The sequence below is a fragment of the Cupressus sempervirens genome, chromosome 1, assembly GCF_028749045.1.
Source record: "Cupressus sempervirens isolate cs-2001-9-10 chromosome 1, ASM2874904v1, whole genome shotgun sequence".
NCBI classification, from domain to species: Eukaryota; Viridiplantae; Streptophyta; class Pinopsida; order Cupressales; family Cupressaceae; genus Cupressus; species Cupressus sempervirens.
In genome coordinates, this window is record NC_143118.1 from 56040959 (window position 1) to 56054233 (window position 13275).

Below are 13275 nucleotides of genomic sequence, written 5' to 3' on the forward strand. Positions count from 1 at the left end.
TTTCCCAAGTCTTGAATAGGGAAAGTGATCAAGTAGTTTTATGAAGTTGGGTAGAAGTTTTTTCAATGTTGTAACCAAGTTGGAAAGAGTCTTTGAAGACACTTAAAAATGTGGGAAAGGTAGTTTTCCTTAAAAGTATTCTTGCTGGGAATCCACTACCTTTTGGTGTGAGCATTCTGCATCATTTTTGTAAGGAAACTCAGGTGCGAAAATAGCTTCCTACACTAATCTCATAAGGAAAGTATGATGCAAATCCTATAAAATCTTACACTTATAGATTCAATATCATGTAAAAAACAATATTGCAACCAAACATGCATACAGAAAATAGACAGAGAAAGGAACACATAACACAAGGATTTGCCGGTGGAGAAAAACCTTTCAGTAAAACAACCCCACCCTTTCAGAACCTGCACAATGTATTATCTTCAACACGAGGTTACAATACACTTGCAATGCAAGTTCAACATCAACAACAAAAGACTCTAGTAGCTACTCACAGTACAACCAATACACCGTTTTAGTCATGATCTCGTTACACACAATTCAAGATCTCGACACATCAACATTATTTGCAAGAAATACATTTTACAAAACAAATAATAAGAATAAGAATTATACAAGGTTGAAACACCTTATTCCTAAAAATTTTGGATGCAATTTACATTAAAATAAAATACATGAAATGTAATTAAAATGTAAACAAGAAAAACAAGATATATATTATGATAACCAATAGTGTTATACATGAACAAATATATAATATATTATGATAAGCAATAATGTCATAGGTGAACGAACATATAATATATTATAATAACCAATAATGTCATACATGAAAAAACATGTAATATAGTATGATAACCAATAATGTCATACATTAAAAAACATATACTATATTACGATAACCAATAATGTCATACATGAACAAACATATCATATATTAACCAATAATGTCATAAGTCTAATAATCTCATGCATCAAATATATGTCATACATCAAATATAAATGTCATATATACATCAAATGTATAACAAATATGTCCACTAACATAAAATCCAACATATATTTCCACTAATGCCTATACATGTGTGTCTATCAACTATATCTTCTCTTTCCCATGAGGGGAAGGAAAAAAATCCCTAGAGGTCTTCGATCATCATCTGGAGGGAGATGATAGGGATGATGGGGTCTTCCTCACACACTCATTCGTCCTCTTGTTTAGGCTCTTCTCTAACTTGAGCTGATACAAACAAAGAAGATATGAATCAATAATTATTATACATTGAAATAAAATATACGTACACACAAAATTAATTATTTTCTTACCGTCATCAAATAGTCACTCTGTACGTCCACCTTAAAGACTTGCAAACGATCAGGTGTAATAAGGCCCTACAACAATTCACTCAATATAATCACTTATAAATAACATTAGAAATTTTGATACTAAAAATTATAAACAACAACTAAAACCAAGAAAACTCTTTCATGCCTCGATCAATGGCTTTGAACTAGCCATTGCTACAGTAACTCCACAATTGATGGACTAGCAAAGATGAGGACTCTCAGAAATCAACAGTTGGATGTCATATAATAAAATTTACATGTAACATGAAACATGAAACAAATATAATCAAATGACTTAAATTAACATGAAACAAATGTACCTCTACGAAGCTCGTATCACACCTAGGCTCAGAGTCCCTTCTGAATGTCGATGGTCTAATAGAGAATTGATGCACATGCATAAATTTTTTTTTATAATTCTTCATATGATTACTTAATAAATATATATATATATTTAAATGATGAAATCGATACATACCTCTCGACTCGTCGATAGGATGAAAAATGGGGCTAGGGAATCTGTACTAGGGCCACCAACACTCTTACCCTAAATTTTGAACAATGTTAATACATGTTAATTAATTAATCATTCACTATACATATAAAATGAAATCAAATTAGTTTATTGTTATTGTAATTTACCTATGTGTCAATGCCAAATGTCTCACTTAGGAACTCATCAGTGACTAGCCCATCATCCATACTATCTCTAGCATGACTACCAAATGTGCATAAGGTTCCACATGATGTGCACATGTAACCGCGATGCACAAAAGGCTCCTCCTCAACTAATGGACTCGTGCAATGAATGAGGGTATGTGTGAAAGCATTAATAGTCCCTAGAGTGCTAGTGTCTACATGTTCCTTCATAATTAAAGGAATGATCACATGCTCACCCTATGGCTTGACGACAAGTTCCCTCACTACATTAGGGTCAAAATGTGCCCTCAGCCTCTCAAATGATGATCCCCCATGTCTACCCTGAGATTCTAATATATCAATATAATTGGGGATCTCCCCAAAGATAAATTCACAATATAATTTCTTTATGAAATACTTTAGAACCTCATGATTATTGTAGGGTGGGGCATTAAAGACCATTGACCATCTATCCCAAAAGTTATTTCTAATACCATCATGTATGCACCAATGGATGGGGAATCTTTTAGTTGTAGTTTTAATAATATCTTATTCTCTAGGCTTTTTAGACAATGCACAAATGCCACCTTTTGCTATTTCTTTTTTCTTACATCTTGATATGATAATTTGTTTACATAATATATTTTTTATTCATCCCTCTTAACACACCAAATATCCAACTGACCACTAACAGAAGCTACATGGATCATAATGGACTCAAGTGAGGATGCCAATTATGCTCTCATCGGATTGGTTTTTCCACAAGCTTTCAACCTACTAATGAGTGCTTCTAATTCATTTTTCCCTCTTTCTATTTCATTCATTATGTTGTCTTGGGTGCCAGGAGGAGGTCTTCCAATCGGTGTAGGTTGCAAAATTTCTTGCTCTTGTTCTAGAGGCTTTTGATTAGGATCTTGTGGAAGGTTTTTGTTTTGATTTTGTTGATCTGGTTGGGCATTTGGCAGTTGACTCTTTACATTTCTTGATAAGAAAACAATTGCAATCTAAATAAATAAATACATCTAAAGAAAAATTGAAAAAACCTACAAAACAATGTAAAAACTTACAAAACAATGCAAAAACATATAAAATAATGTAAAAACAAGAGTAGAAAACATACTACACAATCCCGATCTTGAACTTTGGTGACAAGGAGACATTTTGAGGATTTGGGTGAAAAAATTCTTCAACTTCTTCAATCCGCATGCACGCTATTGAGGAGAAAAATAAAAGCCAAATAGAATGATAAAATGGATCATGGGTTTGTAGCCCATTTATAATTTTTTTTAATTTTAAAAAGCGCATACACACTATAGCATGCACACACTTTGCAAATTTTTTTTAAAAAAAACATTAGGTGTCATGTTTTTGGCACCAAAACTTGGTGCACATGCCCCATGATGGAGACAAATGTGCTTTTAAATACTAAAGAGAAGCTATAAATACAACTATCTATATCTTGAACTGTGTACAAGTCAAGAAAGGTACTCATTCAAGACCTTTTGATCTATGGTATGGATACTCACCCAATGTAAAATATTTTAAGGTATTTGAAAGAAAATGCTATATTCTCAAAGACTTTAGGAATGGTAAACTAGATGCAAAAAGTAAATAAGGTAGATTCTTAGGATATTCCACAAGAAGTAAAGCTTATAAGTGTTTAAATACTAACACTAACAAAGTTGTGGAAAGTGAAAATGTAAATTTTGATGAATATATAGAAGTATATGAGGCTAAATCTATGAAAGAACTAGAAGAATACAAATCATTTGTATACTTTTATGAAGGTATGCCTACTAAAGAAGATGCTACAAATCAAGCTATAAACCAATAGTAAATTTCAGTGACTGCCGAGTCACATACTATGAATGTCGAGTTGCATTCAGGAACTGAGGTACATTTAGATGTCAAATTATAGAATGAAGTCAAAGAACATTCTAATTTTGAGATTAGTAGAGATGCTGAGCTACCTAATAGAGATGTACACAGTGACATTGAAGTTGAAAGAAAAAATGAAGAAATTAGACCTAAACCAAAATTCTTCAAATATGTTAAGAGGCATTATCCTACTACACAAATTATTAGAGATAAAGATGCTAGAACAATGACAAGAAATATATTGAGAAATGATACATGTTTTCTAGGCATGAAAGAACCCAAATTTGTGAGAGATGACTTAGAAGATGTGGTCTAGAGAAAAGCCATGGAAGAAGGGATTGAACAAATTGAGAAGAAAAAAACATGGACTCTAGTTCCTAAACCTAGAAGAAAAAAAAGTGATTGGCACCAAGTGGTTATTCAGAAACAAGCTAGATGGAAATGGTGAAGTCACAAGGAAAAAGGAAAGGTTAGTTTTCAAAGGATATGCACAAGAAGAAGGAATTGACTATGGAGAGACATTTCCTCTTGTTGCTAGATTGGAAGGAGTAAGAACTTTACTTGCTTCTTCTATATACAAAGGTTTCAAAGTTTATCAAATAGATGTTAAATCTGCATTTTTGAATGGCATATTAGAGAAAGAAGTTTACATAGAATAGCTAGAAGGATTTGTTTATGTTAACAATAAGAACATGGTATGTAAGGGATTGATGATAACAACAATCTGTACATGAAGACAGAAAAAAGAAAAGGTATTTTGTTATCTAAAGTTTTTGTTGATGATATTATATTTGGAGGTCAAGATGATTTATGTAAGGCTTTTACAAATGAAATGAAGTAAGAATTTAAGATGTCTATGTTTGGAGAGATCATGTTCTTTGTGGATTTGCAACTATATCAAATGAAATATGGTATATACATCACTCAATTAAAATATGTCAAAGAAATATTGAAAACTTTTGGATTGGAGTATTCCAAACTAATAAGTACACCTATGGTGATAGGACACAAGTTGTCAAAGAATGATGATTTACCTGAGGTGAATCAGACATTGTATAGGTATATGATTGAAAAATTACAATATGTAGTACATAGTAGACCTGACATTGCATTATCTATAGGGATAGTTGCAAGATTCTCTGCTAATCCCATAGAGAATCATTTGATGGTTGTAAAGAGAATAATGAGATATCTAAAAGAAATAGAGGAGTATGGTCTATACTATAAGAAAAATGAAAATTTTTAATTAAGAGCCTATAATGATGTTGATTGGGTTGGAAACATTGATGATAGAAAGAGCAGTAGTGAAGGAGCAGTTTTCTTAGGTAAAAGGCTAGTTATATGGACTAGCAAGAAACAAAAATGCACTTCACAATCTACAGCTAAAGCTGAATATGTTGTTGCTGCTATAAATTGTACAAACATTGTATGAATCAAATAGTTACTCAAAGGTATGAAGGAAGAGATCATAGAATAAGTGACAGTTTATTGTGATAATGCAAGTGTCATAAACATATCAAAGAATCTTGTGATGCATATAAAGACTAGGCACATTGCAATCAAGTATCATTACTTGAGAGAACTAGTTCAAGATAAAGAGGTGAAGATGGAATATGTTAACACAAAAGAAAAAATTGTTGATATCATCACAAAAGCATTACCTAAGGATGCTCATGAGTATCTAAGAGGTAAACTAGGGGTGATACCTCTATCAAAGGCTATCTAAGTAACAAAAGGAGTGCCCTGCATCAAACCAACTAAATTTCATATGTTACAAATTGATGCAAAGGATCTTTCTTTAGGATTTTCCTAAAGTAATCAAACAATTGACACTACAAATTAGCCACAAGAAAGATGACAAAGGAAGAAATTGAAGAAGATTATATCTGCATGTTAAGGTAACAATTCTTTGGTATTGTTGTCAAAGAGGGAGATAGTTATTGATGAGGAGATAAACAAGAGATTAGAGGCTTAACAAAGAGGGAGAAGTCCTAACATCTACCTACTAAGAAAGAGATATAAGAAGAAATTTAAAGGGATAAGGAGTTTTGTAACCTATTTAGAAGATGGAAGTTTCTAATAGAGGGAGAGATTTCAACACAAGGAATTATTTTCTTTTTGGTATTTTTTTGGTCTTGCTATTTCAACCTAGTTAGTTTGGTTGATTAGTTTGGTTTTCCATCAATGTCAAAGAGGGAGATTGTTTAAGAAAGAGATTGTTGAGAATAGATTGATACAAGTATGATCAATATGTTTCAATCATTATTTTATCACTAATGTCAAACCTACTATTTACTGGTAAGACAACTACTTATATGATTTAGGTAATATCACTTATTTGATTGGTGAAGATGATTTGATTAAAAGGTGTAACAATAGCATCTAGGGGAAAGGTTGAGTTATGATATGTAAAGGAGTACAAGAATTAGTTAAGACAGTGATAGCATGATGTACTGATAATCTACTTAAGGTTACAAAGATTGGTTACAGTAAGAAAGTATAGAAGAACAAGTTAAACAAAGTTTTTTCGCCAAGCTTGACTAAGTGGATAGTATAGTAGGTGCCAAGAAAAGTTAGTGTAAGTTGAGCAAAAAATTAGTTTGGTCTAAGTAAAAGTCTATTCTAATGTATGCCAAGAAAAACAATAGATGGTGAGTAAAGTTTACTTGATGTCAAGCACCATAAACTTTAGTTCATGCCAAGTGATTTTACAAAGGATGTCAAGAAACAAAGTATGTTTCGCGCATCAAAAGCAAGTTAATGCTGAGTGGTTGCATTATTTGAAAGATTGTGAATTCGATCAATTTGAGCTAACAAGTTTGTTTTCTTGGATTGTGTGAACTAGGTAGAAGATAAGATTGATGAGTTGGTGGCACAAAATTCAAGGTAAATCAGTTTGAGGTGAATTCAAGGAGGATTGAAGGAGAAGTTTATAGAAGAGATATGAAGTGAGGGGTAGATTCATTGTATACTACCCAATCTATCCTAAACATAAATTGGATGATGGAGAATGAGTGGCAAACGATCAAAATTTCCTATTTATAGGAATGATTGGTCAGAAGCAAGGGTTGTCATGTGCAAGAATATAAGGAAGACAAGGAGTCAAGGGTTTTGCTTCATCAAGTGACCTAAGAGAAGAGCTTGCATTGGCATGTCAAGCAAGAAGGCTTAAGGGTATGAATGCTTGAAGGATGAGCAAGCTATTAGAGTTGAAATGTGTGAAGGCCAAGCATAATGGAGGATTGAAACATAGATTTGTAATCTACAAATAGAGTTGTAAGTTGTTATCAAATCAAGCCTTACTATTACTCTCTAATAATTGTATCAGTCTAGGGTAAATCCTTTGGATTAAGGTTGACCTAATAGTGATTTGTAAATCTTTTAACTGGGTGACATTCCAAGTGAATGGTCTAAAGTCCTCTAACAAGGCTCACTCCTAACAGGGTGATTAAAATCCTTTAATAGGGTCACATTTAATAGTGTGCATTGTAACCTTTAACAAGGATGGCCTTTTATAGGGCACCACTTCAGAAAGAGTGAAAAAGGGTAGCATGTTAGTAGTGGTTTTTATTGAATTGGGTTTCTACATTAATCATTGTGTCAAATGTGTTGTTGAATCTATTATGTTTCATGTTTGTGTTTTTGCAAATTGATTTGATAGTAATCTACAAGTTTTTAGTGATTGCATAATCTTATGGATGCATGCATGATGATATATGTTTTATGGGTTCACTAAGCTATGAAATTTTTTTCTTATACATCTAGACCTTGGATAACTAATTCACTCCCCCTCTCAGTTATTCTAAAAGTATTCCAACACCTTGTTTGGTTTAAGCTATATAATCTTATTTCCAAAGATTGTATCCTTTCCATCTATATATTCCACAAAAGCACTACAATCTAGTTCCTACCCATGGTATTTATCTTGACAATTTAGAGACTTTAAAAAATCTGAGTCATCTTCAAAAACCTTCAACCTTTCAAAAATATTAGGGATTGAAGGTCTTGTCTACACTTCCACCTTGGATACTCGTACAAAGGATATTCCATTTGGTTTGATAACAATGTTTTCCAGTAGATCTATCATTTTATTGTTGGTTCTATCCATCCAAGTTATTCCAAAAGCTTCAAAGGCTTCAACTTCATCACATACATCATTTGTATATTGTTTTAGTCTCTTATTTTTTATGCATAAGATTGTCTAACTTGTGACACTACCAGCTCAAACACACCAATTACATATAAATATTTTATACTATGCTTGGACATCAATCTGAGACTTAAAAGTGGTGCTTCATACTCTGCAATGTTATTTGTGCATGTAAAACTTAGAGTAAAAGAGTACCTAAATGTTTTCTTCTTAGGTGAAATAAGAACTAACCCAACACCTGCTCCCTCTTTTGAACTAGCACCATTAAAATACATGGTCCATAAATCACTCTCTTTAGAATAGCTCTTGACCTCTTGCACTATTGGTATAGGTGTTTTTTATTTTTCTAAGATAATAACCTTAGCTCTAAAAGAATTTATATCAGTATCCAAGAAACAACTAGTATCATTATCTACATTTTCTTCAATCATGTGAGTAACCTTGGGTTCTCTATTTACCTTTATAGCTTGATCACCTATATGAAAGATATCAAATGATAAATCACATTGTAAACTACCACCCATTGCAACACTCCATTTTGTTGAGATAATGGGTGTTGCACACATTGCATAATATTGTTATATTGTATTATTTTATTTTATTATGTAATGTTGCATCTAGATGGATGTGCAACATGTAAAGATTCCCATGTGATATACTTGATGAGTTGTATTATAACATTTTGATAATATTTGATGTAATTATTTAATATTGGAGAACAAAAATTAAAATTCTAATATTAAATGTGGGGACAATGGATTAGGTAGCGCATGGTTTATGTAATACCAATTGGTGGTTTTGTGGGAGGGGCTACTATATAAGCAGCCATAAGGGTAGTTGTTTTTGTAACTGAGAAAGGGGAAGGAAAAAAGGGAAAGAGTTGAGCGGGACAAGGCTTGATAGGTCAGCGAAGGGAGCATTTGTTAAGGTTAGAAGCATGGCATGGGGTGTGTGGATTCATGCTGGTTCACATGGATTGCTTAGTTATGGCTATGGCTTTGAAGGCTTTCGTAGTTGTATTGCAATAGTATTTTTGTTGAATAATACATGGTGATGGATAGTTTTGGAGCCTAGATTTTTCTCTTAATGAGGGTTTCCCAAGGTATATCTTGTGCCACAATTTTTGTGGGTATGTTGTCTATTATCTTACATGTGGATTTTAATTGCATATTTATTTCACATCTATTATAGGTTATGTGGAAACAATTATATTTTTTGCTACAAGTTTCCTTACAAATGGTATCAGAGCTATGGTTTTATTATTGTAACCCTAGATTAAATCCATGGGAATGCATGAAAGGATGAAAGAAAGGGAAAGATATATGAGTTGTTTATTACAAACTTGATGTTTTTGGGTTTACTATTATGATGGGATGTTGAAAGATTTTGGGCATGTGAAATTGTTGGACAAAATAATTTTTTGGATGTTTCATTTAAATGAGGATTTTAAGGTGGAGTTTACAGAAATGACCTCCTGGGTAAAAACAAACCTCACCTTTGGATCTGGGTCATTATTTTCATAAATTTTGATATATAATATGCTCTAATTTGGTTATGTTTAGAGGAAATGAAAGAGTTTTTAAGTTTTAGCCCATGATGACCATCAAATTTAATCCTGACAGAATTTTTGTCACAAAAAAAAATTGCAGTGAAAATGGTAAAAAGAATATTTTAGCAAAATGACCATAACTTTCTATTAAGTTATTGGACTTTAGACTTCTTATATGCATTGGGAAGATAATTTAGAGCACTACAACTTGGTGTAGGTTTGGTTATATGATTTTGACATTTTATTAGGTTTTAAGAGACCAAAAGTTAGATGTTGTTTATTTTGAACACAGATTAAGCCATAACTTGGGCATATAGAGTCAGATTTTGGACTTCGAATAGTCAACAAAAAGCTCTTGGAGAGCTCTACACATTGGTTCAGATTTGGTGTAGGTTTGGCATGGTTTATTTGGTGATATATTAATCTAAACAGTTTATGGTATATATTGATTATGGTAGCATTGTAAGTTTATGACATTAAATGATTGAAGATTGAAGATTTGATGTCATTATATACTCAGTTCATATTTTAGATTGGTCTCATGATTATATGGTTATCAATGTTTGGTTTGGATATGTATGATGATTTGTTAAGTCTACAAGTTGTGCAATTTTGTAAGCGGTCTATACTTAAAGGTTGCATTTTGACTTGGATATGGGTTGTCTTTGCCCATTGTTCTTTCGTTATTAATGCATATTTAGATTGGTGACTTGGATTTGGGTCATCTATGCCTTAAGTCACATGATTTGCTAGTTTTTTTCTTCATGTAGAAGGGATGAGATGCTGTCACCAAGTATAGTCATGGTGGAAGATTGTGGTTGACTATTTTATGTTGACAAGTTGGACATATTGAGAGTTAGTTTCTCGATTCATGGATGTGATCATGATGCCATATATTTTGGCATGACATGATTGGATCTACAGGTAAATCCTTGATGTTTATTGGTTTGGATTCTTGATTTGGTTATGGTGGTATATCTTCTTTGGTGAGGATCATGGTTATTTAGTTTCTTTTGAGGAGCTTATGATGTGCACTTTGAGTTATTTGATGGTTTGATTCCTTGGTTGGTTCTCATGGTTAGAGGATATTTTTTATCATTATGTTATGGATATCTAAGATACATAGTTTAGTGGGAGCTTGTGAAAGTGATGAGGTGACAGTGCAAGATTAGTTCTTGGTTTGGTTTGTATCTTCTTGGTTTCACTTGGTACTGACACTTTGGTTGTGTGAGTATAGACTTGGAGGATCTTCATGTAGGAGATGAATTTTATGATGTGATGGGTGACTTGGTACCATGGTTGAGTGAGAGTTTTTGGCATTGATATATATATATATATATATAGAGAGAGAGAGAGAGAGAGAGAGAGAGAGAGAGAGAGATGTTGGAGGTTTATCTTAGATCCTATTGCTATAGAAGCATCTTTAACATTTTCATGGTGCACTTGTTATCTTTATGGTGTGTGGGTATGGTTCTTCATGGTGTGTGGAGATGGTTGCATCTTGAGGACTAATGGGGTTCTTAGTAAAAGTGTGGTTTATGCTTTCATTTGACATGTTATCCTTGGTGTTAGGATGGTTTTATTATTAAACACACACACACTCTCTCTCTATATATATATATAGAGAGAGAGAGTGTGTGTGTGTGTTTTTGTAGACGTTGGAGGTTTATCTTAGATCCTGTTGCTATAGAAGCATCTTTGACATTTGCATGGTGCACTTGTTATTTTCATGGTGTGTGAAGATGGTTAGAACTTGAGGACTCATGGCGTTCTTGGTTATCTTCATGGTGTGTAGATACGATTCTTCATGGTATATGGGGACGATTTTGTAGAAACCTAAAAATCCTTTAGAAAATAAAATATTTTTATTTTCTGAAAAAAGTCCTTGATGACATCATCATTAATTATTTAATTAATTTATTTATTTTTTATGCCATTAAATCCCTTTATCTTAATTAAAAATATTTAATTAAGGAATCCCTCCCAAAAATGTTTAAATCTTATTTAAACATTATTTCCTTATTTATTAATTATTTAATTAATAAATTGACCAAAAAACCCAAAATAAATAAAAAATTTATTTTTTGCCCAAAGCTTGGCCAATTTCCTTAAGACCTCTAACCTCTTCCAAAATCTTCTAATCCTTCTTTAATTTTGATTAAAGGCTAATCCCATCATTTCCTACCCCTAATCCCAACTCAAAATATTTAATTAAGATTAAATATTAATCCTCATGTTTATTAAAAAAGTTTTAATAAATATCTCCTCAACCCAAACCCTTGAAATAAATAAAACTTTATTTATTTCTTAAAAATCTAATTTATCCTCATCCTAAGAACTTCTAGACTCTTCTAGAAAGTCTTCATCCTCATCCTAGGAAGTTCTAGACTATTCTAGAAAGTCTTTATCCTCATCCGAAGTCTAGACTCTTCTAGAAGATGTCTTTAAACCTAATCCTAATCCCCTCCTAACCTTGTCACATTCCCTAAATATGGGTTAAAACTTACTAACCCAAGCCAAAGTTAACAAATATCTCCTCCTTCACCCACCCTCATTAAATGTCATCCACTTGCCTATCCCTAAGCTAATCCTAAACCATCCTAATTCATCCTCTAATCATTTGCACAATCCTAAGTAAGCTTAAAACCCTCCTAATGCAGCCCAAGTTGAAATTCCTCTCATCTCCCTCAAAATATCCCAACCATAAAAATTTATGAAGCCCACTAGGCGATTAATGACTCTTCCAAAGCCCTTTTATTGCTCTTACAAGCCATTATGAGGGTCTTTATGAAGATTTTATCCCTTGAGCCTCCTTTGTTGACTCATCCTTCCTCTTTCCTCCATCCTCTCACCCTATGACATGTGTCACTCCCTGATTGGTTGTAAGAAAGCACAATCCATGTGCTCTCCTCTCATGCAATCTGAGCCCTCCATGAGCTTTTTCCCATCCTTGCATCTTAGCCCTCAATCCCTCAAGCCTCTTGCCTATAAATTGGATCCTTCCCCTTTGCAAAACAACACAATCCATGAAGTAAACTCATAATGCCATTTTAAGAAGCCATTTTACATCAAAACCATACACTCACACCCAAATTCCAACTCCATTTGAAGCCTTTTTTGAAGCATAAAGCTTGAGCATACATCCTATCTATTTAGACAAAGCTACTCAACAAGAGAGCTTCTCATTGAGAGAGCCCATTAATGGCTCGTATTCTCAATTGAGAGATCATCTTAGTCTATCTTGAAGTTTATGAATTTTGTTTAGTTTGTAGAAGCTTTATTTAAATTTGGTTTCTATTAGCATACTAACATTGCTCATATACAGATTTTTCTTCATGGTGTGTGGAGATGGTTGTATCATAAGGATTAATGGGGTTTTTGGTAAAGGTGTGGTTTATGCTTTCATTTGACATGTCATCCTTGCTGTTAGGATGGTTTCATTATTATATCATAGTATACTCTTGATACGTGTTTAGAGTTTTGACATGTTATAGTATATTCATATGGAGCATGTTATGTCTTTGGTTGAGATTGTTTAGATCATGTTGTTATGTTTATGTTCTTGAGGCCATGGTTGGAACTTTGACATTGATCTTGGTTTAGTTTCTTGGTATTTATTAAATTGATCATAGGATGGATACATTATGATATTGCTATGTTATATTTTGGAGTTGGCATGAATTGATTGGTTACAAGTGCTCGTGGATAC